Source organism: Caretta caretta, chromosome 17 (assembly GCF_965140235.1).
Source record: "Caretta caretta isolate rCarCar2 chromosome 17, rCarCar1.hap1, whole genome shotgun sequence".
Lineage (NCBI taxonomy): Eukaryota > Metazoa > Chordata > Testudines > Cheloniidae > Caretta > Caretta caretta.
In genome coordinates this window covers 21,887,341-21,913,950 of record NC_134222.1, presented here as the reverse complement: position 1 = coordinate 21,913,950, position 26,610 = coordinate 21,887,341, and the positions used below count along the sequence as shown (strand labels likewise).

The following is a 26,610-nucleotide window of genomic DNA, read 5'->3' as shown; positions in this document are numbered from 1 at the left end:
TCTACCAGACAGAGCCTCTGCCCCAGAGCGCTCAGATTATAAAGTCCCAGGCCAGTTCCCAGGGACGTCAGTGGGCATCTTGCCGCTGACTCGACTGGGGTTAGAGCGGGCTCTCCCAGAGCATCAGGCCTAGCAGCGTCATGTTTCCTCATTCCTAGGAGGGCAGGTTTGCTGGATCAGCACAGATCTGCTCTGCGGCTAGTCTGGCATCCCAGCTCCTGCTATACACAACACCCCACTGGCTCATGCTGCCTTCTCCAACAGCACCGCAGGCCAGTGGTCTCACCAGCCCACTATTATCCCTCCTCAGACTCCAGAGACAGCTGCAGGCCCCAGGGGAGATCGGGGCCCCATTGTGCCAGGTGCTGCACATAGAATCATAGAACATCAGGGTTGGAAGGGACCTCAGGAGGTCATCTAGTCCAACCCCCTGCTCAAAGCAGGACCAATCCCCAATTAAATCATCCCAGCCAGGCCTTTATCAAGCCTGACACATGGGGAGAGGCAGCCCCTGCTCTGGAGAGCTTCACTCTAAGTGGTCAGACAAAGAATGAGGGAAAAGGACGTGTTGTTAATGCCATTTCACAGAGGGGACCTGAAGCCCAGAGAGACTAAGGGACTGGCCCAAGGTCATGCAGGGAGTCACTGGCAGAGCAGGGAATTCACCCACATTGCAGGGCTCCCTCTCCAAAACTGCTGTCTCCAGCTCCTGCTGTACTGGAACAGACAAAGTGCCCGGATAGGTCCATATCCCCCTGCTACCAAGCCCACTGATACTAGCCCAGATGCCTGCTAAGTTACAGCAGCCTCCTGGCTTGCCCTATGGGTCACAGCACTGCTCAGAATCTGCCCCATGACATGCCCGTCCCACCCCAATCTTCCCCCAGCAAACCCCCTACAGGCAAAAGAACATAAAAATGGCCACACTGGGTCAGACCAAAGGTCCATCTAGCCAAGTATCCTGTCTTCCGACAGTGGCCAATATCAGGTGCCCCAGAGGGAATGAACAGAACAGGTCATCAGCAAGCGATCCATCCCCTGTCACCCATTCCCAGCTTCTGGCAAACAGAGGCTAGGGACACATCCCTGCCCATCCTGGCTAATAGCCATTCATGGACCTATCCTCCAGGAATTTATCTAGTTCTTTTTTTGAACCCTGTTATAGTCTTGTTCTTCACAACACCCTCAGAGACAGCTCCATTGCTGGCTGTCCCTGTGCCTGTGTAGAAGGAATCCTATCCGGTGGATGTGGGGTTTTAGAGCTCCCTTTACACCACTCCAGCCCTCTTGTGCAGTGTGAAGGGGCTGGGGGTCCTTTGTGAGACATCTCAGGCCCTTGGCCTCAATAATTGCTTGCAGCAGTGAGTTCCACAGGTTCGTTTTGTGTTGTGTGCCAAGGTGCTTCCTCTTGTCTGGTTTAAATAAGTTGTCTTTTAATGTCCTTGGGGGCCCTCTTGTTCTCGAACTGGGGGAAAGGGGAAATTAGACAGCACTGCCCCTCTCCTTCAGCAGTTTGTACCCAGCCATCCCCGGACGCTTCTCCTTTCCAGACAAAACAGTCCTAGATCTTAACTCTCTTCTGTCAGGGGAGTTCCCCACCCTGACTGGGGCCATGATTCATTTCCCTCTTCTCTGGCCCACTGACATCCTGGCAGCAGATGCACTTGTGCGGGAGTCTCCCTTCCAACTGCTGCTGTGACTCAGAACTCCTTCGCTTGTGACTGTGGTCAGAGTGGGTGGCGAGATAAGGGCGGCCAGCCCCCAGCATTCCAAACTCAGGAGCCAGCCCCCCAGCATCATGAGGTGGGATGAAACCCCACAATATTTTAAAAACAATAATAAATATTGGTTCTTTTATTTTTATTTTTAGCCCTTCATTTTCCAGTCTTTCAGTTGTGCTCATTTCTTGGTTTCGGGCTCTTCTCCATTATCCTGAGGGCTGGAAACTTTGTCAGTGAAAGTCGAGACTCTTGGGCCATTGCTCCGTCCCAGCCGCTGTGGCTCTAAGAACTAGAACAAAAACCACAAGGCATTAAAGTCATGACAGTTGGCAACACTGCACCATCACCCAGCACTGCATCATCTCACCAGTGCTGAGTCATCTGCCAGCACTGCGTCATCTCCCAGCACTGCCTCATCTGCCAACACTGCGTCATCTCCCAGCACTGCACCATCTCCCAGCACTGCACCATCTGCCAACACTGCGTTATCTCCCAGCACTGCACCATCTGCCAACACTGCGTCATCTCCCAGCACTGCCTCATCTGCCAACACTGCGCCATCTCCCAGCACTGCGCCATCTGCCAACACTGCATCATCTCACCAGCACTGCATCATCTGCTAGCACTGCGCCATCTGCCAACACTGCGCCATCTGCCAGCACTGCGTCATCTCCCAGCACTGCACCATCTGCCAACACTGCGCCATCTCCCAGCACTGCACCATCTGCCAACACTGCGTCATCTCCCAGCACTGCCTCATCTGCCAACACTGCGTCATCTCCCAGCACTGCACCATCTGCCAACACTGCGCCATCTCCCAGCACTGCACCATCTGCCAACACTGCGCCATCTCCCAGCACTGCACCATCTGCCAACACTGCGTCATCTCCCAGCACTGCACCATCTGCCAACACTGCGCCATCTCCCAGCACTGCACCATCTGCCAACACTGCGTCATCTCCCAGCACTGCCTCATCTGCCAACACTGCGTCATCTCCCAGCACTGCACCATCTGCCAACACTGCGCCATCTCCCAGCACTGCACCATCTGCCAACACTGCGCCATCTCCCAGCACTGCCTCATCTGCCAATACTGCGCCATCTCCCAGCACTGCACCATCTGCCAACACTGCGTTATCTCCCAGCACTGCCTCATCTGCCAATACTGCGCCATGTCCCAGCACTGCACCATCTGCCAACACTGCGTCATCTCCCAGCACTGCGCCATCTGCCAACACTGCACCATCACCCAGCACTGCACCATCTGCCAGCACTGCCTCATATGCCAACACTGCGCCATCGCCCAGCACTGCGCCATCTGCCAACACTGCGCCATCGCCCAGCACTGCGCCATCTGCCAACACTGCGCCATCTCCCAGCACTGTGCCATATCCCAGCACTGCGTCATCTCCATTGTTCCCAATGGGCTGGGAGGTGGTGGGGGGCACTGCTCATGTATCTGAGTGACCAGAACTGATGGATCCGTGACCCAGAAAATGCAAGTGGTGATTTTAAGCCCACAGCTTCTTCCACATCAATCAAGGGTGTTCCTTTTGTTTGGGGTGTCTAGGGTCACCCTCCACATGAATTCTTTCCAAGAAGTTAGGGGGTGTTGGTGGAGCTCCGAGACGTCTGGCTTGCCCTGGCCTCGAGGGCTTTGGAAATTCTAACTCCCATTTCTCTTTTGTGAGCAGAATTTTGTGAGTTTCTGCATCAGGTGGGACTGTAGAAAGCCCCTGAAGTTAATCTTGTTTGCTGACGGGGCTCTTAATCAGTTTCAGATCTGGATGTCTGTTGACATGTGTTTTCCCTTTCACAACTGGTGTCACAGCTGGAGACATCTGTGAATCCCACTGTTTTTAGCTGAGCCAGGACCTGAGTCATTGTTCCTTCCTTTTTCGCTCTCTCTAAATCTCAAAGGGCACATCTACATTTCTGCTGGGAGGTGGGTGCTTCCCAGTGCAGGTAGATGCACATGCTAGCTCTGCTCCAGCTCATGTGTTAAAAATAGCAGTGTGGCTCCGGCTAGGCACCCAACTACAAACCCACCAGACCCCCTGGGTTGGTTCGCAGTGGCTTGCCCTAGCTCCCGCCTGGGCCACTGCGATCACACTGCTATTTTCAGCATGCCAGCTGGAGCAGAGCTAGTGCATCTGTCTAACGTCACTGGGAAGCCTCCCATTGCAGATGAGGTTAATGGAGGGGGGAAGTGACTTGACAAAGGTCACTGAAGGAGTCAGTGTCAGAGCTGGGGAGAAAGCGTAGGAGATCTGGGGTCCCAGCCCCCTACACAAACCTCTGGGCCACTCCTTTACTCCTGAGATCATAGTGTAGTGTTTATGAGAGGTGAGCTGAGGAGGCCTGGTTACCCATTACAGCAAGAATTTCAGGGGCTGAGTGTCCTGCTAGGCCATCTCTCTGTTCTGTGTGTGTACAGTGCCTAACGTAATGGGGTCTTGGTCCATGGCTGGGCGGGGGGGCTCCTAGGTACCACAGTAACACAAACAAATAATAATAAAAATAATGGATTTTCCCGATCACCACTTTTTCAATGTTGTCAACTCCAAGCATTCAAAAATCACGAGTCAGGTCTAGGGTGGCCTAGACATCCCGTTTTGGCCAGGACAGTCCCTGCTTTAAGCCCTGTCCCAGCCGTTCTGACTTTTTTGCCATTTGCTCTTGCCAACTGATCACCAGCTGGCAAGAGCAAACCAAACAAGTGACCAGCTTGCCGAAAAAGTGGGGTGCACCCCCTAGGGGTGTGTGCAGAGGAACATTTGTGGGGGGGAGTGCGGAGCAAGATGCCAGGCAGCAGGGCTCCGGCTGTGAGCCCTGAGCGGTGTGGGGTTCAGACAGTCAGCCCCAGGCCCGCGGGGATGGGGCAGTCAACCCCAGCCCCGGGAGGCATGGGGCTCAGGCAGAGTTCCCTCTCATTTTTCCCACTCATGTGTGGAATGAATCTTGCTCCCCTCCCCAGGCCCCGCCCACCCCCTATCACTCTCCTTTCCAGGTCCCTGCGGTGTGGCTCTTTGTAGCTTGCTGCACGGCTGCACGGTCACGCAGCTTAGAGGGAACTTAGGTCTCAGGCGAGTCGCGATGTCAGGTGGCTCGGGCCACTCCCACACAGTGTCCTGTTTTAACTTGGGGAAATATGGTCACCCTAGTCCGGTCCCCCAAACGTCATCAGTTTGCCATATAGTATATGCTGGGTTCTGTTTATTTGCCTGCTAAGATTCTCACATAACCATCTGACTCCAGGGGCGGGGGCTTTCAGAAAAACACCAACTAGTGCAATAAAAACCAAGAGTTGGCAAAACTGACCGGCGGCTGAGTTCCAGCTTACCGGAACTGTACGTTTCCAGCCAGATCTACTATCCAGCCCTATCTCCTCCCTCTGCATGTGGCCAACACCAGATGTTACATAGGAAGAATGTGACAAAGGCATTTATACAACAGTGTGTCTGTGGGGGAAGTTTCTTCTTAACCCCCCATCCGCCAGTGCTTAACTTGTGAGTCGAAGCCTGGGGGCTGATCAGACTCAGGCGGTGTCTATGCTGCATCTGTGAGAGAGCCTCCCAGCCCGAGCCAACAGACTTTTACTAGCAGGGCTCACACTAGTGCCTTAAAAATATCTGCGTAGCTAGAGCACTGGGGCTGGAGCTCGAGCTCTCAAGCCCCCCCTTCTTCCCCTACAAGCTGCAGCTGTTCTTATTATCCATATAAAAGTCTAATCCTTTTCGGACTCCCGCAAAGCTCTGGGCCTCAGTGGCACCCAGTGGCATTGAGTTCCACAGGCTAATTACACATTGTGTAAAAAAAAATGGATTTGATCAGTTTTAAATGTTGTTTCCTTTTCAGTTTCTTCGGTCTTTAATTTCACAGTGGGTCCCCCATTGCATCAAAATGGTAAAGGTAAACAGCTTGGGGTTGTGGTGGCAGCGGTGTTATTGGGGGGGGGGTATTATTATAACAGCATTCACCCAAAGGGTCTCAAATCCCTTTACAGCCAGGGCTGGTGGGAAAATAGGGGTTGGGGGAGAGGGAATTTCATTAAAAAATTTAGGAGTATGTTTTCCTGAATTTTCTCTCGAATTTCAAAAAATCCAAATTCCCTGGGAGGATAAATAGAGTAAAGATTGCAAGGGGCTCAGACGCTCCAGGGGAAGGCTCCATAGAAGGATTTCAGGTGCATAGGATGTGTCCCCCACAGGAGCAGGTCAAAGCGGATTCATTCAGTGGAAAATGTCAGCCCAGAAATAGATCTGTGGCAGCTGTGTGATGCTCTTGAGGAGAACTGAGGGCGGATTCCTAGAATCAGTGGCTGCAGCTCTCGCGAACATGGAGCGGCATTCCCCTTCTGGCCCCAGGCGTGGGGCGGAGCGGCCTGGGGGCTGTCCCGGCTGCCGGGTGGCTGTACAGAATGAGCAGGCAAGGGAAGTCCCAGTTAAGTGCTGGAGTGAAAGTGAAAAGGGCAGAAACTGGACATAAATAACTTCCGCCAGGAAGAATGTTCCAAAGAGCAAATTCCCCCTTCGGCGCCTGAGCTCCTCGGGAATGATGAAGCCACTTGGCAGCAGCCAAAGGGCCTTTATGGACAGGAAACGCTTGAGCGAGCAGCTGGGCAAGCAGAGGAACCCCTTCCTCACGTGGTCCTTCACCCCAGTGGTGGCTGGAGCCGACAAGCCACTGAGCGGGGAGAGCACTGACGGAATGACAGGTCACCCCTTTCCACCACCCCTGGACCTCCCCAGGTGTAGGCATGGTGCCCATTGGACCCCAGCAGGGCTGGGAGGATGGCACTAGATTGGGACTCGAGAGATCTGGGTTGCCAGTTAGTGTTCAAAAATCATGATTCATCCTCCTCCGCCACCCCAAAATCCTGGGATGCTAAAAGTAATCAGTGTTAGAGTTTTTGTATTTGCTGTCTGGCCTTTGACTTTCTTAACTGTCTCTCTGCAAACACGAGGGCGGGAAACTTAAATGAAAACTGAAATCCTCTCATAATCCCCTGACTCTGGGAGCTGGGGCTTTAAAAAACACCCAAATATTGGAAGACTCACCATAAAATCCTGACATCTGGCAACACTACCTCTGTTGCAGACACCAAACTTGTGTTGTGTTCTGTAATTAGAGTTCACGAAACCAGTAACAAATGTGAACTCCTGGATCACAGTCTCACCATGGAGTCACCGACAGTCCCCTTAGACTCCCCAGCCTCTCTTGCCACCCAGGCAAACTGCATTTAGTGATAAATGGTCAATTACACCAACAATCATCCCACATGAGGTTGCTTCCAAAACCCAAGAGACCAGTCACTAACGTACTCCAGATCTTACACTAAAGACAACACTGGCAGCCAATTCTATAGTAAACGAATTAAAGGTCTATTAGCTAAGAAAAGGAAGCAAGAGTTATTGAGAGGTTAAAGCAGGTCAAATGTATGCACAGGAGAGCCACAGTTTGTAATCCCAGATGGTGGCAGGGACGTAATAAACTGCCAGTTTCCCATCAGTCTTTTCGGGGTACCCGGATTGTCTCTGGGGATCTCTGCTTTGCAACTGGTAACTTCTGTGTAAGAGTCCAAACAGTCCAGAGATGCAGGATCTTTCCTTGAATCCATACTTCTAGTTTCTTCTGACAGAAAACAAGCTGACAGCGTCTCTACCCACAGGGGGCTTTCCCTCTGATCTCCGGTCATCACACAGAATGCTACGTGCTTTGAAATTCGCACTTTTCTCTTAAAGTCCTTCATTAGCATTCCAAAAGGCTTCTTTGATGGGTTCTTTAGTTACAGGGGTATACACAATGCAAACAGCTGCTGTTACCTTATAACAGGATACAGATAAGTGAAAACAATGCAAGTGATGTCCCATTAGTTTTCATGGAGTTGAAACCCCAAATACACTCTTCTACTTTCAACAATCACTTTGATCTATACTAAGACACAACTGAATTGACCTGAATGCACTCTTTTGATGTCACCTGGTCTGCCAGGGTCCCACCACATACCCAGCTCACCACATACCAGCCCCGCTCTGCTAACCCTGTCAGGTTTTGCAGGATAACGGCCTGCCACCCCGGTGCTCACCCCTTGCATGGCATGGCGGAGAAGCCATGCAGCTGAGTAGATGCACTGGGGCTTAGGTCTATTTTGCACTGACCGGGCAGCACTGAGCATAGTGGGAAATGAGCCACTGAGCTTTCATTTTAAAATTGTTCCGGGCCCTTCTGCTTGCAAAGGAAACCTTGCAAATGTCACAGCGTTCAGTGCTGTCTCCAAATAGGCAATCCAAAACAGCAGCTCTCACCGGGCTGTGGACTGCTTCTGTGCATCTCAGTGCAAAGTGAACTCTGGAGCCCAACGATGAATGATGGATCAGCCGTGTTAACAACTGCAGTGCTGATCCAGAGGTGGTATAGATCCAGGGCACAGTGTACAAGCATCTGTAATCTCAGCTCTCTTTATTTTATTAGCTCAGCTGCATATTGATGATCGGTAAGTATGAAAAGTCTCATGTTGATGGAGAAAAGCAGGTGGTCAGAGTGTGAGAACTATCCTGCGTACAGAAATTCAACCACAGCCTCATGAAGCTGTCAGCTCCTCTCTCAGTATTTCCTGTTTTCTCACTGCCTATTACCAAGGCTTCTGGGAGCAAGTAGAATCTGCTTCCCCTCTAACCCAGCTCCTCGCCTCTGCCTCATGCATGGCTACTGATGACCAGGTTAGCTGGGGTTAGAAATCTGGTGGCATCAGACATTCCCATGAGATTTCCTGTGGACCCGGGTTTTGGCTGTGACAAGAATCCAGTGGGAACCGTCGAATTTCAATGTCATTTTCTCGACAAAGCAGGCAATGAACATATAGAGTGTGCCACATCCCCCTCTAGTGGCCATCCCACATGGAGGATAACAGCCTACTACTAGTGTAGCCAGCTGGTAGCAACGAAGTTGCTTCTTTAGTCAAAGTGGTAAAGGCGTGTGCCTTGCGGGGGGAAGGTCCTGTACCAATGCCCCACGGTGGGAGAAGTTGGACACACACATGCTACAAAAATTAACTTCACCAAACTATTTCAAGCCTGAAAGGAGGCTTAGTCTGAGGACTGGGTGAAGATTTATCTCCTCTGTTGTGACAGACATCTCTGAATGAATCAGGCAGGGGGCTGGGGAGCTCTGGCAAATACCCTGATCGGAAGTAGGAATCACAGAACAAAATAGCGAGGAGAGTTCCATAGCAAGGAGGCTTTGGCGAGCTTGTGGGAGTTGCATTTGAGTGTGAGAGTCACACACGGCTGGAGGGGAGTGGGGGAACACGGCTGCCATCCATCCATCCTGCGCGTATAACAGGGACACGGGTCACTGATTTAGAGCGATCTGGACCGCTTGCTAAACTGAGCACAAGCAAACGCTACGCGTTTTAATACGGCTAAATGTAAACATGCACGTCTAAGAACAAAGGCTGTCTGCCAGACTTACAGGGCGGGGGGCTCTGTCCCAGGAAGCAGCGACTCTGAAAAGGACTTGGGGAGCGAGGTGGATAATCAGCGGAACATGAGCTCCCAGGGTGATGCTGTGGCCAAAAGGGCTAATGCCATCCTGGGATGCGTGAACAGGGGACGCTCACGTCGGAGAAGAGAGGTTATTTCACCTCTGTATTCGGCTCCGTGTTTAGTTCTGGTGCCCACACGGATGTTGGTCAACTGAAGAGGGTTCAGAGAAGGGCCACGAGGATAATTAAAGGAGTGGAAAAGCTGCCTGCCAGTGACAGACTCAAGGAGCTCAGTCTATTTAGCTTAACAAAGAAGAGGTTAAGGGGCGACCGATCACAGTCTGTGAGTACTTACAAGGGGAGACGGGCCTAACACGATCCGACGGCTGGAAGTTGGAGCTAGACAAATTCAGCCTGGAAATGAGACAGCGAGAGTAATTAGCACTGATACAACTCACCAAGGGTCATGATGGATTTTCCATCCCTGACCACTTTAAAATCAGGACAAGATGTTTTCCCGAAAGCTCTGCTCTAGGAATTAGTTCGGGGCAGTTCCTGGCCTGTGCTCTACAGGAGGTCGGACTAGGTGACCAGAATGGTCCCTTCTAGCCTTGGGATCTATTGATCTATCCTGGATCAGACCTGAGGCCCATCTAGCCCCATATCCTGTCTCCAACAATGGCCGGCACCAGAGGAAGGTGTAAGCTCCGCTCGGTAGAAAGATGTGGGATGACCTGCCCCCACATCTGGGCTCACGCTGGTTGCTAATGATTAGACATTGGCTAAAGCTGGCTGTCTCAAAAGGGCAATTGTCCCATGAGCTCCACTTCCCCCAGTGGATCCTGTTGATATCGTTCGGCTTCATTGCTCCCTCTTCTTTCTCCTTCTCTCAGGGAGTTTAATCTTTGCTCCTTGTGCCTTGACAGGTTTCAGAGGAACAGCCGTGTTAGTCTGTATTCGCAAAAAGAAAAGGAGGACTTGTGGCACCTTAGAGACTAACCAATTTATTTGAGCATGAGCTTTCGTGAGCTACAGCTCACTTCATCAGATGAAGCTGTAGCACACGAAAGCTCATGCTCAAATAAATTGGTTAGTCTCTAAGGTGCCACAAGTACTCCTTTTCTTTTTCCTTGTGCCTTGTGTCCGGCTGCAAGAGGTACCACTGCCAAGGATGGCTTTATCAGTGAGGTGGGTGCTAGGTTGGAATCTGAGCATGGTCTGGGTTTGGCTCATTCTAGCCTCTGGTAGGACATTCCCCAGCTAAGAAAGGCAAACACACCTCCATCCCACATCCCGCCCCCGACAGTCTGGTCCCTGTGGCTGCTGCTGGCATAAGGAGCCTGCCCTTCAAGTTGTGCTTGATGGCGTGGGGTGAGGGAAGGGGGGTTGTGGCCAGCCCAGAGGTGCCACTTGAAAAGTCCATGCCATGGGTGACTAGCTACATGGACTTGGCCCTGGATGTCTTGCAGGCTCATGGATTCCTGAGCTGGAACTCACTTGCTGCCAGTCGAAGGACGAGAGCACGTCCGTAGGGAGGGCAGCAGCTCTCTTGCAATGCAGCTCCCACTGGGTCACACACCTTGGCTCCTACTCATTCATGCTGGAAGACTGGGCACGTGTGTGATTCACACACCCTCGGGAGCTTGGAGCTGTATTAAAGGGGTCCCTAGGCCCCTGGCAAGTCCCATGGATCCTTTGCTCCCTTGGCTAATGGATCCAGACTAAAGCCCTAGGGACAGGCAGTGAATGGTGGCTGAATGGAAGGCTCCTGAACCCCCTGGGCAGCCTCACCCCTGCGGAATGGTTACAGGAGCGGCAGGGCATCAGGTGACAGGACAGGAGGAACCAGGCTATGCAGAATCTTGGAGCAGGTGCACATGGTAGCGGAACAGGAGGGGGCAGGGCACGGGGGGCGGGCGGATGCAGAGCAAGAGCCGCAGAGGACCTGGTTAAATGGAGCAGCAGCACCAGGCAGGGCACCCTGGAACCGAGGGCGGCCACTGGGCCACAGGGAAATGGACAAGACAGGAGCACATCCCTGGTTCAGGAGTCAGAGGGGACCATTCCTCTGCTCCAAGCCTTTGCTGTGTGTCAGGAGCTCTGCACAGTCCCAGCCAGCCTGCTCCTAGGATACGTCTACACTGCGGTGGGGTGGGTGGTCTGCAGCATGGGTAGAGAGATGCTTGGTCTGCTCAAGCTAGCTGTTGAAAATAGACCCCGTGGGCATGAGCTCGGGCGGTTGGCCCAAGCTGCTACCCATGTTACCCTGGCTATACTGCTATTCTGAGCATGCTAGCACGTGTCTGTCCAGCCCTGCTGGGGATCACTCCCAGCTGCAGTGTAAACCGTGCCCTGTTTTACACTCACTGTTCTTCCTTCGTCAGGCACAAGATGTCAGTGCAGTCCCAGGAATGGAAAGGCTGCCCCTGGCCAGGGATGCTTGCCCAAGCTGGACAGGGGACAGGAAATAATGGGACCTGGGTCTGTGCATCCATCAGGAATGGGGTCTGGATACGGGAGGGCACAGCCTGCATTGCTCTGCCCACCTGGAAGGGATTCTGGGTCCCATCCCCCCCCCCCCCCCCACCATCCGCCCTGCCTTGATCCCGACTGCACTCAGACAAGTAATGGCAGTGTAAAGATTTTTCCTTCTTTGGGAGCGAAAAGCAGAGACGGCCCACGTCAGGGCTTCAGTGAGATGTCCTGGGGGTATGGGTCTCGCTCTGGAGTTCACCCCTCAAAACAGAGAGAATCGGGGAGCTTGGTTGGGTGGTGGAGCCATCCTGGATCTCTGGGGCTGGATTCAAGGTCAGCAGCATGTCCTACTCGTGTCCGGGGAAGGGCCGAGGCTGCAGTGGGGATATGTTCTAGGTGATGAACTCTTTGATGAAGCTCCTTCAACTTGGTCTCCTCCATGATCACCACACAGGCGGATGCAGGGCAGGAGGGGAAACAGAGGCAGGAAATGACTTGCCCAAGGTCACAGGATCAGTGATAAGGCTGGGGTAAATTCCCACTTCCCTGAGCTCTAGTCCCATGCCCTAGTCACTGGACCATCTCCCTCTATCCCATCATTATAGTGATGCCGATGGAGCAATGCTGATTTATACCAGCTAAGGATGTGGCCCAGTGAAAACAAAGTATCTTGCACTCCAGTCTGGAGCATCCATTCTCTGCTCATTCTCATGCTGCCACCGTCACCCACACCCCAAATCCATCTAGGGCTTCAGTCACGGCTTTGGAGAAACACCTTCAACTCCTGCTTCCCCGGGTCCATTTTCACAACATCCAAAGTCCCTTTTAAAGACCTCCGCACAATAGCTGTTTCTCCACTTCCTCCCTAATGACTGTAGGCGCGTCGATCTGGCCGGAGGAGTCAGCCTGAGCCAATTCCCCAGGTGTCCCGAGCTTCAGAGGTCCAACTCCTCTCAAAGCCCCATATGGGATGCTGCTTGTGTTGCTGCACCCCAGCTGGGGGTAGAACGGGGGATCCTCTGGATCCAAAAGCTTGAGCCGCTGCTCCCTGAGCTAAAAGACCCAGTTCTGCTAGCCGAAGCTGTAGCAGGTGGAGTGGGTTGGAAACATTTTTGTCGGAATGTGCCACTTCATCAAAATCGAAACTGTTCGCAGGAAATGGTTGGTTTCAATTCATCGGTTTCTCAGGCCCCAGATGGAATTTCTGGTCAGCAAAGGAAGAACACGAGCAAGATCTGAGAACAGCTAATAGCCCAGTGCTGGAGCACTCACCAAGGTTGTGCGAGACACAGGTGCAAGTCTTTGCTCAACCTGCTTTAGACCGGGGACTTGCACCAAGGTCTCCCCCGCCCAGATGAGTGCCCCAGGGACTGCAGTCTCTCTCCTGCTCTGTGATTTTGCAAGCAATTTTGAATGGTCTCAGTTTCGTCCTGATGCTAGAAAATCTCTGAAATCCTGAAAATTTTCCTGGGATGGGAAAATGTTTTCCCATCCAGCTCTAGCGGCAGGCTCATTGACTTTGATGCATGGCCCAGCTACCCCAGAGGGGGACAGAGTGCCACACCGAGTGGGTTGCATACAGGGTTTGCATAATCCATTCTGCACGTTATTCCCACTTCACCCATCACAAACACTTGTTGCACAGTGGAGACCTTCACCTCAGCCCGTGCAAGGATGTCTCCCCAGAATCATAGAATATCAGGGTTGGAAGGGACCTCGGGCCATCATCTAGTCCAACCCCCTGCTCAAAGCAGGACCAATCCCCAATTTTTGGCCCAGATCCCTAAATGGCCCCCTCAAGGATTAGAACTCACAACCCTGGGGTTAGCAGGCCAATGCTCAAACCACTGAGCTATCCCTCCCCCCTTCATCCAGCAGTGGGCTGGGGATGGCTGTCGTGGATGGACCGGCGGTGCCGAAGTGTCCTTCAGTGGCTGCTATGGATGGTGGCACCATCCACCATCCACCATAGGAGCCGCACCAGAGGCCACAAGCTGACAGCAGCTTGAGTTGGCTGTAGGGCTAGGCACAGCACAAAACTGCTTTTGCCCTGCAGCAAGGCTGTGTGGAAGGGTTCGGTGCAAATTTCAATCGTGCATGAAATCTGGGCACTGCTTAGTTGGAGCTGCCCGGGCCTTGGCGATAACATCACCTGTGTCATGAGCAACACACTAAGGACCAGGCCTGCAAAATGTGCCCAGCATGCAGCCTAGTAGATCTGCTGTGCGTCCTGACAACTGGCAGGGAGCCACTACTGCGCTTACGCTATGGAGGAATGTCAGATTCTGGGCACACTTAGCCTGAAAGCCAATGCATTTGCTCCTTGTTGGGGATTTTCACACATGCTGTCCCCAAGTACGGCAGGCAGGAGGGTAAAAACAGACTAAAAGAAAAGGAGTTCTTGTGGCACCTTAGAGACTAACCTTTTCTTTTTGCGAATACAGACTAACACGGCTGTTACTCTAAAAACAGACTAATTATCCACTTACCGTGTCAATGCAACCTGCGTCCTCTATGGAAATATCAAGATTCTGACTCCATCGACATAATGACCCCAATTAAAAATTAGAACTCCACTCCCAGATCCATGCTGGGCCAGAACCTTGCACAGCCCAGAGGCAGCCACAGTCTGGGAATGTCCCCAGGAAAAAAAGATGTCTGTGTGTGTTATTATGTTGGTGGGTTTGAAACCTGCTTTGCCCAGCAGACAGAAGGAGCATTCGCGAACAGGCTGTGTCTAGAGACAACCGCCTCCCCAGTGCCTCCTTTCAGCATGCATCCCAATGGGATGGGGTGGAATCTGATTCATGCCCAGAGTCCTAAGCTGGGTATTTTCAGGGCCCTCCCCCCCATACAGATGGAGTGTGCCGCAGTGAATTGCTCTAAATTCTTGATGCACTTTCTCATATTACAAATCTCTGATGGGGAAATAGCACGGATAACGATCTTCAGGAAAGAGAGAGAGCTGGGCCTGTCTGGGTCAGGTCTGTTTTACATTAGGGATGCCTAATGAGCTGGCCCACTTTTTTCGATTAAAAATGGCTTTTTGCATGGGAATAGTCCCCTTCTGGCAAAAAAACCCAGGTTTTCATGGACACCCCCCGCCCCCCGCAATTTCTGTGTGTGTGTTCAACAAAAGCTTGAAAATGTTTGACGGAAAATTTGGTTGAAAATGAAAACCTCTTTCTTGGAATATTTTGCAGGAATAACACCCATTGGTGGCCCACTCTGTGGTGTACATATCTCCAGGAGAGATGTGGGGAAAGCTAAGCAGAGAGGTTTTCAAAGTGCCCTCATTAATGGGGGTTGAGCATCCAATACCCAGATCCTCAGAGGTACTTTGGTGCCCAACTCCCATGGGATTTTGGCAGTTCAACACCTTTGAGGATAGGGGCCCAAACCCCTTAGGCAGCTTGGAAAGTCTGAGCCCTGGTGGCCGTGCGGTACATTCCGTGAGTAACTCCCACTTGATAAGCTCCGTTACGTGTTGACCTGAGCATGTTAGCACGTAGCTGGGCCTCTCTCCGGACAGTGGAGAAGGAGAAGGCCGCGGTCACCTCACGGATTCTCAGCCAGTTGGTAACATGCCGGCTGGGTAAGGGAGCTGAGCTAAATTCCCACATCCAAACCTGGGGGAATCCATTGCCTTTCTGTCTCATTGGAAGCTGCAAACTCAGGCTGATTTGCCCAGGGTCAGGAAGGTGCAGACAGGATCTGGGAGCCAGCCCAGTGTCTTGCCAGCTGGAGGATGGGCGTGCCTCCCTACGTTTCACGTGAACACAGGGTGGGTTTCCCAGAGAGCTGGGGCTGGGTTCTGAGCAAACCAGGGCTGGGTTTCACAGGAATTTGAGATGATTTCAGGTGTTAGATGGAATCCAGGGGAAAGCCGATGCCCAGAGGTGGATGCAACATGGAACAAGGCAAAATCCTGAGGTGCCTAAAAGTGCAATTTCTTTGCATTTGGGCGTTTGCTTGGGGCTGGGCCCCCCATATGGACTGAGGGGCTTGCCAGACCCAGAAAGCGAGGAAAGCGCTGGAATTTGCACTGAGTTAGCAGCTAAGCAAAGCTGCTGCAAGGCCTGTGTGGGTTGGGGTCTGGCCAGAGCTGACCCCCCTGCCCCCACCTTAATTGGCTGGGTGCATCACAGAGCAGCTTTTCCATCCTTTGAGGCCCCCGTCAGAGGCAGGAGACTGGGGGTCGAAGGCCTGATTGGATCTGATGACGTCCAGAGTCCTCGCAGCCAAAATCCTGTTCCTGTTACTCTAGCTAGAAGGATTCAATTATTTATGTCATTGGGCCTGCTTCTCCTCCCCTCGTGCTGGTGGAAATCAGGAGTGAGCTCCGCTGAGGTTGCTGGAGTTATGCTGGCACAGCACTGGGGTGAGCAGGAGGCAGGTTGGGGGCCTGCCGCTGCTGCAGCTGTGATAAATATTTCACTTGTTTTGACTGTTTCTCCTAGCTGGATCCATATGTTTCTCTACAAACAAACATCAACTTGTTCTGCAGCGACGGGGCAGGGAATTCGCTCCAGCCTGGAGAGTCGTCAGCAGCCACGTGACACTAGGTGACCATCCTGCAGGGGGCGCTGCACCCTGCGTGAGCAGGGATAAGGATGGGTGGGAAGCCCAGGGCAGGAGGACATGCCTGGGGGACCTGGATTAGGCTTTATGGAGGATCCATGGCTCGGGACTCTGTGATCCTAAGAACCTCTCAGTGCCAGCTGGCAAGTCGGTTACAAGAATATGCCCATATGTGCAGCTGGGGTCACAAAGAATATCAGGACGATGCTGGTTATCAGTAGAGTTGTGAAATGTATGTGCAGAGACTGTATAAAGGGTTACGCAGGTACAGTGAAAATATAGCCCTAAAATCTGTATCAAGGCAGAGCTGATGAACAGGGGCAAAGGATGTTTATTCCCCTGGCCCTCTTGTTTGGCACATACATTAAGCAGTGTAAGCCAGCACAATGGAAGCCCCATGTACATACAAAGTCACCAGGGCTGGGGATGTAAAACCAACAGGGAGGGAGCATGCTGGACAATGAGCTATAGGGGTCATCCTGACTGAGGTACAAACAATGAACATTGGGGACTATAAGGCAAAGGCAAGGACGACACCCCGGCATCCTGCCCCTAGAAAGTAAGTGGACAGGTCAGTCACAGCCATGAAAATGGGACCCCAACCAAACATGGCTGAAACACTGCAAACGGCGTGTGGGGGGAGATAAAACTTCTGTATCTAGGAGAAAGAAAAGGAGGACTTGTGGCACCTTAGAGACTAACCAATTTATTTGAGCATAAGCTTTCGTGAGCTACAGCTCACTTCATCGGATGCATACTGTGGAAAGTACAGAAGATCTTTTTATATACACACAAAGCATGAAAAAATACCTCCTCCCACCACACTTTCCTGCTGGTAATAGCTTATCTAAAGTGATCACTCTCCTTACAATGTGTATGATAATCAAGTTGGGCCATTTCCAGCACAAATCCAGGGTTTAACAAGAACATCTGGGGGGGGGGGTGGGTAGGAAAAAACAAGGGGAAATAAGTGGATCTCTTGTGTGGACAGCCTGGTCCAGTCCACACAAGAGATCCACTTCCTGGACACTACAGTGCTAATAAACGATGGTCACATAAACACCACCCTATACCGGAAACCTACTGACCGCTATTCCTACCTACATGCCTCCAGCTTTCACCCTGACCACACCACACAATCCATCGTCTACAGCCAAGCTCTGCGATACAACCGCATTTGCTCCAACCCCTCAGACAGAGACAAACACCTACAAGATCTCTATCAAGCATTCTTACAACTGCAATACCCACCTGCGGAAGTAAAGAAACAGATTGATAGAGCCAGAAGAGTTCCCAGAAGTCACCTACTACAGGACAGGCCTAACAAAGAAAATAACAGAACGCCACTAGCCGTCACCTTCAGCCCCCAACTAAAACCCTCCAACGCATTATTAAGGATCTACAACCTATCCTGAAGGATGACCCAACACTCTCACAAATCTTGGGAGACAGGCCAGTCCTTGCCTACAGACAGCCCCCCAGCCTGAAGCAAATACTCACCAGCAACCACATACCGCACAACAGAACCACTAACCCAGGAACCTATCCTTGCAACAAAGCCCGTTGCCAACTATGTCCACATATCTGTTCAGGGGACACCATCACAGGGCCTAATAACATCAGCCACACTATCAGAGGCTCGTTCACCTGCACATCCACCAATGTGATATATGCCATCATGTGCCAGCAATGCCCCTCTGCCATGTACATTGGTCAAACTGGACAGTCTCTACGTAAAAGAATAAATGGACACAAATCAGATGTCAAGAATTATAACATTCATAATCCAGTCAGAGAACACTTCAATCTCTCTGGTCACGCAATTACAGACCTGAAAGTTGCGATATTACAACAAAAAAACTTCAAATCCAGACTCCAACGAGAAACTGTTGAATTGGAATTCATTTGCAAATTGGATACAATTAACTTAGGCTTGAATAGAGACTGGGAGTGGCTAAGTCATTATCCAAGGTAACCTATTTCCCCTTGTTTTTTCCTACCCCCCCCCCCCAGACGTTCTTGTTAAACCCTGGATTTGTGCTGGAAATGGCCCACCTTGATTATCATACACATTGTAAGGAGAGTGGTCACTTTAGATAAGCTATTACCAGCAGGAGAGTGGGGTGGGAGGAGGTACTTTTTCATGCTTTGTGTGTATATAAAAAGATCTTCTACACTTTCCACAGTATGCATCCGATGAAGTGAGCTGTAGCTCACGAAAGCTTATGCTCAAATAAATTGGTTAGTCTCTAAGGTGCCACAAGTCCTCCTTTTCTTTTTGTGAATACAGACTAACACGGCTGTTACTCTGAAACCTGTATCTAGGAGGTTAGGTTAAGTTTAGTCTCTAGGAAACATGTTCTGATTTTGTTTTATATGTAGCCCTTTTGTCTCCGTGATGCTTCTCACTGTCTCTTGAATCTGGACCCTTTGATAACAACTTATTGCTGTTTTCACTATAAATCTATCTCAGTGCTGCGGTGTTAGGCATGGAGCAGAGCCTGAGTCGAATCAGACAATCTGGTGGGTACACTGGTTCCTTGGTTTTCTGGGGGTGTTCAGTGGATAAGGGCCAGGACACTAAGGGGGATACTTCAAAGGGGCTCAGGGACTGGGGTGCATCTATTGTTAACCTGCCAGCTAAAGCAAAGGTGGCTGCCAAGCTGGTGATGGGGAACAGACACCCCGTTAAGCACAAGCATGACTCCCTCATGTTGACAAGGTGAGTCACACTCCTGGGTACCCCAAGAACCGTCACAGACCCCTCCCTTACAGCGCCAGTCACTCTCACCAAGCACTGCATTGTCACATCACTATTGTCGTTCAGGGGCGAGTGGAGCCGCGGGGAGCGGGCGGCCGGAGAGATGTCCAGGTGGAACAGCCAGCCCAGAGGTGAATGGCTGTACAGCCCCCTACCATCAGGACAGATGCTGCTCTCTGGATGCTCCAGCCTGCCAGCTGGCTGTCTCCACACTGGGCAACTCAGCAGGACCAGCAGTGCGGCTAATGGTGAGGCCTAGGTCCGGGCCCCCATTCTGACACTCATGTTGTAGGCTGGCTGCAGGTTTTGCAGGATCCTGGGGGGGGGGGGGGCAGGGCGCATCCAGCTCTCTCTCCACCCCCCCCCTTTTCCACATAGCAAACCCGGACAAGGCAATGAGCCCCCCGCACCAGGGCAGCCCCTCACATACACACTTCACCCTGGTGAAGCCCCGTGGGCATCTGCAGCATCCCTGCCCCGAATGCAGAGCTCCGAGCTCGGCACACCCGCAGCATGGGGGGACGTGACTAGGCATGAGCCAGTGAGCCACACACCATGGGTGCTGCAGGGGAAAGGGCTGATGGCCCCATCGGTGCCAACTCCCTCTAGCCCCAGAGCACTGTTAGGGGGCTTATTCCTTCACCCACTTACTTCCCTGGTCCTTCTCGCATGAACAGAGAGCAACAATACCCGAAGTCCAAAGGTGCAAACAATTCGATGTTTATTGGGGTGAACTTCCAGCAAGCATGATTCCAGTTTCCTTCCTTAGTATCCTCCTTCCCAGCTCTGACACCACAGAGCCTTACGCCTGTGTCCCTGTTCCCATTCCTACCCTTAGCCAAACATGATTCCAACTTCCTTACTCCCATTCCCTGTTCCCATTTCCCCCTTTAGCAAAACATGATTCCAATTTTCTTACCCCCATTCCCTGCTCCCATCTCCCACACCCACATGCCCACCCCCACCCACACCCAGTCACTTCCTCATTGACTACAGATTATATAGTAAAACTTGAGTTCTGCTTAGCTATACCTTAACCAATCATTTTCCTGAAATTTAACTAACCAATCCTAACATATTGTAACATGATTATGTAACCAATTATATCCCACCACCTTAATTAGTTTACACCCAGCAAAATTAATTATACAGCAGACAGGAACAATCACAGAACCAGAGAGATTATACAGACAAACAATAGCAAAGTGGGAACTATAATGCCAAAACAATACAGAAGTGAGGATTTCACATCCCAGCTATTGATAAGTGAGTTCTTGCCAGACAGGATGCTATCAAACTAAGTTTCCTTTTACATTTTCTAGGCACTTCCCTTTCTCTGGAGGTGATAGGAACTATCAGGACAGGATTGTATTCCTAACAGCCCAATAGCATCTTATTTCAATGTGACTAGTTTGGAATGTGAGGAGGTGACCGGTCGCTTCCCAGCTTATGGCTGCCTCTGCTGCTTAGCCAAAGGCCTTAGCCTAAGAACAGGGCTTCAGACTGTCACAGTAAGAGAAGGCCCTTACACCGGCAGACAGTGATTTTGATTCTTTCTTTTATACCTCTATCACTAGCCAAGTGATAAGAATACACCTAAATTCTTAGAGTATAGGCCTTTACAGACAGGCCTGAATATCTATATCCCAACAAGCACCCGCAGGAAAAAATGGTGGGTGCTCAGCACCCCCCCTCCCAGCCACAGCTGTTGCCTGACAACACCCAATAGTTGTTTGGTGGCTTGGGGAGGGGTTTGAGGGAGGGTGGAGAAGAGTGGGTGGGCGGGAGCCATGGGGAGGGGGCAGAGTGGGGGCAGGAAGAGGTTGGGCAAGGACAGGGCCTTGGGGGAGGGGGCGAAGTGGGGGTTGAGCACCCCTGGGGAAAAGGGAAAGTTGGCAGGTGCCAGGTGCAAATGGCCATGCTGCAGCTTGGCGGCTTTCACTGGCTATAGAGACCCCTCCGGGCTGTGCATGCCAGCCAGCCAATTGCACCCGCTGCCCTGCGGCGACAGCAGCCACCTCAGCCAGCACTGGGCATTGGCCCTGGCAACCGCAGAGGATGAGTCTCTGCAGCAAGCTCCAGAGCCAGGCTGTGCAGCGGGGGCTGTAACCGGCTCATCCTCTGTGGATCGGGGACGGGGACGGGGGGCTGGTAACGCACAGTGACCTTGAAGGTTCTGCTGGCGGATGGGACTTGCTCTGCCGTCACCCGCTTGCTGCTCCGAAGGCTTCGTCCTCCCAGGCCACCACCCGTTCTGCCCTGCGGAGCCGGCCGTGGGAGTGCCCTACCCCGGCGCTCTGCTCCTCCGCCCAGGAGAGGCTGGGAGATCTGGGCTCCAGTGGCTGGCTCACATCGGAGGGAGACCGGTCCCTGTGCTCCCTTGACCTCACCAGAGCGACACCCCTGGAAGGGGCGGGAAAGGGGAACCAGGCCCCCGAGGCCATTGCCCCATGGCAGCCAAGATGGAGCCCAGAGCCGCGCGGAGGAGGGGTGGGGCTGATCTTGGAGCAGCTGCAGACCCAGTGTCTCGGATGGGCTCATACTCGGGCAGCCAGCCCCTCCCACCACACTCTACTTTTAGTGTGTGAATTCGCGTGGGTGTGTCTCATCCTTGAGCAGGGATTTGCATCTCCACTGGCAGTGCAGACAGACCAGCTGTAACTGGCCCCAGGCCACCCCTGTCCCAACTGCTGGACCCGACTTGGAGTTTGTGCTGGAGCAGCTACATTAGCTGCTGAAAGAGGGGCTAGTCCCTGTCCTAGGCAGCTGGTAGCTAGGGCTGGAGAGGGCTCCTGGAGGGTCCCTGCACCATGCAGGCTGCAGCTCCCCCAGGTCTGCCTTTCCCAGCGCGCTCTCCTTGCCCCTAAGGGGAAAGGCTGGGGAGAGGGTCCATGGGGTACAGACTTCCCAGGGAAACCCTGAGGACAGGCCTGAGCTAAGCCCAACCGGTGGGCCATTTCCTCCTGGAGTTCCCCTTCATGAGGCCGTCAGGCTGCAGGGATCTGCCCCAGAGCTGTCCCGTGCCCCAGCTCTCTGCACGGCAGCTCAGGACCCTCGCCCCTGGGTTTGTTTGGTGTTTGTGCCACCAGATCAGCTGCTCAATGGCAGCAGCTGGGGCCAGTCCCAAAGGGGCATTGAGCTTGTAGGGGGTCACCTCAAAGGGGCAGCAAGATCATGGAGGCGTCACCCTGAAGGGGCAGCGAGTGTGGGGGGGAATCCAAAGTTGGAGCAGCCGGTGGGGGCTTCCAAGCCCCCTGCCTTCACCCTGTATCCAATTTTCTCCCGGCACCCAGAACCCCTCCTCTTCACCAGGAAGCAGAGTGAGACAACCTCCCAGTAGCTGGTTCCTGGGGGGGCACCAGGACAGGGGGGATTCTGCCCCAGCTGGTGCTTGCAGAAAACAGTGCATTTGGGGAGTGAATCCTAAACAAGCGGAGCAGGACAACATCAACGGCACAGACCCCACTTCTGAGAGCTGGGCTCCAGGGGAACGTTAGTGGTGAAGCAAGGAACAGAACCGGGGTTTGCTAAATCCCAACCTAACACCTCCCCCACCGGACTATCCTCCTCTGAGGCCAGCCTGCTCCCGGCTGAGATTAAATCACTTCCTAGTGTCTGCTGCGGGCTGGAGACAGATCCCCACTCCAGGGGCTGGGCCTAGTGTGCAAACCAGCTCTGTAGGGTTGCCAACTTTGTAATATTTAAAAACGGGACACTCCAGCACGAGTGCCAGAACCTCCCCTGCTCTGCCTCTTCCCCCTAAGGCCCACCCCTGCCCCACCCCTTCGCTGAGACCATACCCCCCATTCACTCCTCTTCCCCCTCCCCCCAGTGCTCACTGCTTTTCTCCTCTCCCCGCCACACCCCTCTGCCCAGGTTGGGAGAGACTCACCTATGGAGCCATGGCTAGAAGCTGCAGCCACCTGATGCAGGTCGGAGGCGGCCCCAGCTGAGTAGGGGCTGGCGTGGATGGTGATCCAGCTTCTTCCCCGCCCGCAGAAACCAGACTTCGGGTGTCTGGTCAGTAGATCTGACCGGACACTGTCAGGCCCCTTTTTTTGATCAGACTTTCCGGTTGAAAACTGGCCACCTGAAGAATTCGAGCCCAGCCTTGCAAAGCCATGATTCAGGGAGGGGGTGTCCCCTGCAATGGCAGACTCCCTCGTTTGCCAGTTCCCATCACAGCAAAAGGAGTGAGGTCCTCCTGTCTGAAAGGATGAGCGTAAGGATGACACAATCCCTGCTCCCAGTCTGCAAAAGGTGGTGGGTTGAGCAGGGAAGCATCAAAACCCAGAGCAGCAAGTACGGGTAAGTAATCTCCTCTTCTCCAGAGGTAACGAGACTGAAAAGCTCCGGGGTGTCTCGAGGAGCCAAACAGAATGCAAAAAGAGGCGGCAACAGGCACTTTCTATCTGTCAAGGCATTTGTATCAGATTCATCACCATGGTACCTGAGTGCATTGGGTGGAAGGACCTTGAGCAATATTCTCCCAATTTATTTCTTTTACAGAGGAGGAATAATATATATCCTGTCAGATTTTTATCATCTCAATTTTATTCTATCTATCTATCTATCTATCTATCTATCTATCTATCTATCTATCCACACATGCCCACACAGCAACAAGATACCTCTGAAGAGAAATAGCAAGAGGAAAAAATAGGAGAGACCTCTTCATAAATAAACTAAAAGGAGTATGGGAGCAGGAGATTTTGGGTCTCCATGCTCCAAGCAGAGGTTCTGTAACACTGACATCAAACCCTGGCTCCTGCCAGAGGTCAGTTCTAAGTGATGGCGCTTGGAGTATGTGCTGTGAGGAGAACACAGCCCTGTTTGGCTTAGTTGCACCATTGCACGGCTGGAGAAATGCCCTTTGAAGTCCATGGGGCTATTCTGGGTCTGCAATCTTGCCGCAGGTGTTTGCTTTAGGAATCTCTCGGATGGAAACCTAGAGGAGGAGTGCTGCAGACATACCTCGCGTGGAATAAACCTTGACATGACTGTCAAGAGACAGGCCTGAGGCATGGTTCTCTTGGAGGGAGCAGACCCCCTGAGTGGCCGTCCCAAGGAACCAAAAGCCGTGGAACTCCCAAAGGCTGTAGTCCCCTAGAGGTGGAAGCTCCGGGTTCTTCCAGGATCATGGAGGAGAAGGACCTCATGCACTGTGTGTTCAGGGCTGTGAGAAATGCTGGAGGTGTGACTGACTCACCGAGGGGGAACCCTGTCACCACTTCAGGAAGGGAGGTCGGATGCGTCCACAGCGACACCTTCTCCAAGGAGAACTTAGTGCCGCTAGCTTAGCTACTTGAGCCAGAACCTCACGGATTCTATGAGCTGAAGCCATTTCCCTCAGGACAGCAGCCTTGCATGTAGGTACCTGAGCTTGCTGGTATGAGAAGGTGCTTCCATCAGCTCCAATCGCCCACTTTGCCCTCTGCCCTGCCCTGGCCCAGCCCCTATCTTCCCACCCCATCACCAGCTGCCCCGTATCTTCTGCAACTAGCTTAAATGCTCTCTCCTCACCTTCAAGTCCCTACATGACTTAGCTCCCACGTACCGACCAGTTCCCTCTCTGCACTTTCCATGACCAGGCAGCCCCTTTGTGCCCTTCTCTGAGTGCTATCATAGCACAAATATCCTGGGCTTCTCTGAGTCCGTCCGCAGCCACCACCAGCACCATGACCGTGAAGCGCTGCCTGGATTGCCAGTGGCAGACCTCTCCGATATTCAATATTCCTGGATGACAATCAACATCAAAGAGATGGAGCTCATCTCTCCTCGAAATCTGCAACCTTCAGCAGTGTTCGACTGCTGCAGTGAATCAGACATGAAACGTCGGGCGTTGCAGAGAGCGGGGGAGAGTGGAGATTAAAAATACAAAAGTATGAAGGTGGATTTGATTTTAAAACCAACAGTCAAACAGATACAAATAAAAAAAATAAAATCAACACCTCTGGCAGGTGCAGGGATCTCAGATAGCCAGAAAAACAACAAATCAAAGGCCTCACGTACACTTGTAGACAGATACAAACTCTGAGCCAAAATGTTCTATGAATATTTAACTAACATAAATATTTAATTAGCAGATAAAGCGGGAGAGAGAGAGATTAACGGAAAAGTTATATATATTCTCTCATGACATCAAAAGGCTCCAACCAGACCATGGCTAGATGGAGCCAGCTCCTGTAGAGGGCAGCCGAGTACAGCTGAGCTTGAGAAAACGTTCCCAGGGAGCATTTGTCTGCTTCCTTCTGGGGTTCTCTCCTCTCCAAAGAGGGAGAGGACCAGCCTTTGCAGCGGGGAAGCATCTGAAGTGTAAGGGCAGGAAGATGATGGGGAGGAATAGAGTCAGGGAGCTAAGCAACATGCATGCAGGGAGCTGGGGGGAGAGTTTACCCCCAGAGTCACCATGAGCTTCCAGGTGAGGTGGACAGAGCTGTCCAGATGAAAGATTTTTTCAGACAACCTATAATTAGACTGTGACACTCATTGCCACAAGAAGTTGTTAAGGCCAAGAATTTGGCAAGAGTCAAAGAGGGACTGGACATTTATATGAATCATAAGAATATCCAGAGTCATAATGGTTAACAAGAAGAAACATAAGGGAGAGATATTAAATCTTGTGGTCTGGGGCTTCAGCCAATGTCTGTTAGAGATGAGGATGAGACTTTCATAGGGAGTAGATTATTCCCCATCTTCTACTGTGGGGCGCTACACCGTCTTCTGGGGCAGGCTGCTGTCAGGTTGCTGGATTAGATGGACCTTGGATCTGATCCAGTCTAGACATTCCCATGCCATGAAGGTGATGAGCATAGACATTCAGCAGTAGCTGGGTGCCTACTCCCTTAGGTGTCTTTGAAAGCCCCAGCCTAAGTACCAAGCTACCTAGATACCATAGAAGGCCACGGAACACAAATCTCATAGACTCCAAGGCCAGAAGGGACCATCGCAATAATCAAGTCTGACCTTCGGCCCATTGCAGGCTGCAGAACCTCACCCACCCACTCCTGTAGTAGGCCCAACACCTCCAGCTGAGTTACTGAGGTCCTCAAATCTTGACTTAAAGACTTCAAGGTACAGAGAATCCACCAGTTACTCTAGTTCAAACCAGCAAGTGACCTGTTCCCCCGACTGCAGAGGAAGGCAAACACCCCCCCCCTCCACCCTCCCTGCCCGGAGACCCACCAACCAGGCAGCTGGGAAAAATTCTCTGAGTAACTCAGAGCCCTCCCCATCTAGTGTCCCATCTCTGGCCACTGGAGAACTCCCTCTCCAAGTCCAGGCCCTCGGGCCTGCAGATGAGACTGGCTGTTTGAACAATGTGGCCATGGCCTCCACCTCCAAGTCCTCTCCTCCTACAAAGTGAATCAGACTTGGAAGGGAGCATGGGGGTGGGGGTCCACTCCCTGCTCAGAGCAATGCTGGGCTTCCTCGAAGGAGATGCAGGTGTGACCCACATACCATTGCATTGCTTACCCCTGGGTTGTGCCAGGCTTTAGCAGATTGCTACCATCTGAGAGGAAGCTACTGAAGCCCTTTGACCTAGACTTTGGGTCTCACATGGGTGTAAGGAGGAGCTCACTGAG

General features: G+C 52.2%; 1 long non-coding RNA gene across 1 annotated transcript; it reads right to left on the bottom strand.

Annotated features, from left to right (window-relative positions):
* Positions 1-1,853: 1,853 nt before the first annotated feature.
* LOC142069464 (uncharacterized) lies at positions 1,854-23,264 on the bottom strand. Its single transcript, XR_012665306.1, has 3 exons — positions 22,917-23,264; positions 9,563-9,621; positions 1,854-2,010 (listed from the first exon to the last, which is right to left on the bottom strand). It is a non-coding gene; the product is annotated as an uncharacterized LOC142069464 (long non-coding RNA).
* Between the last annotated feature and the right edge of the window lie 3,346 nt (positions 23,265-26,610).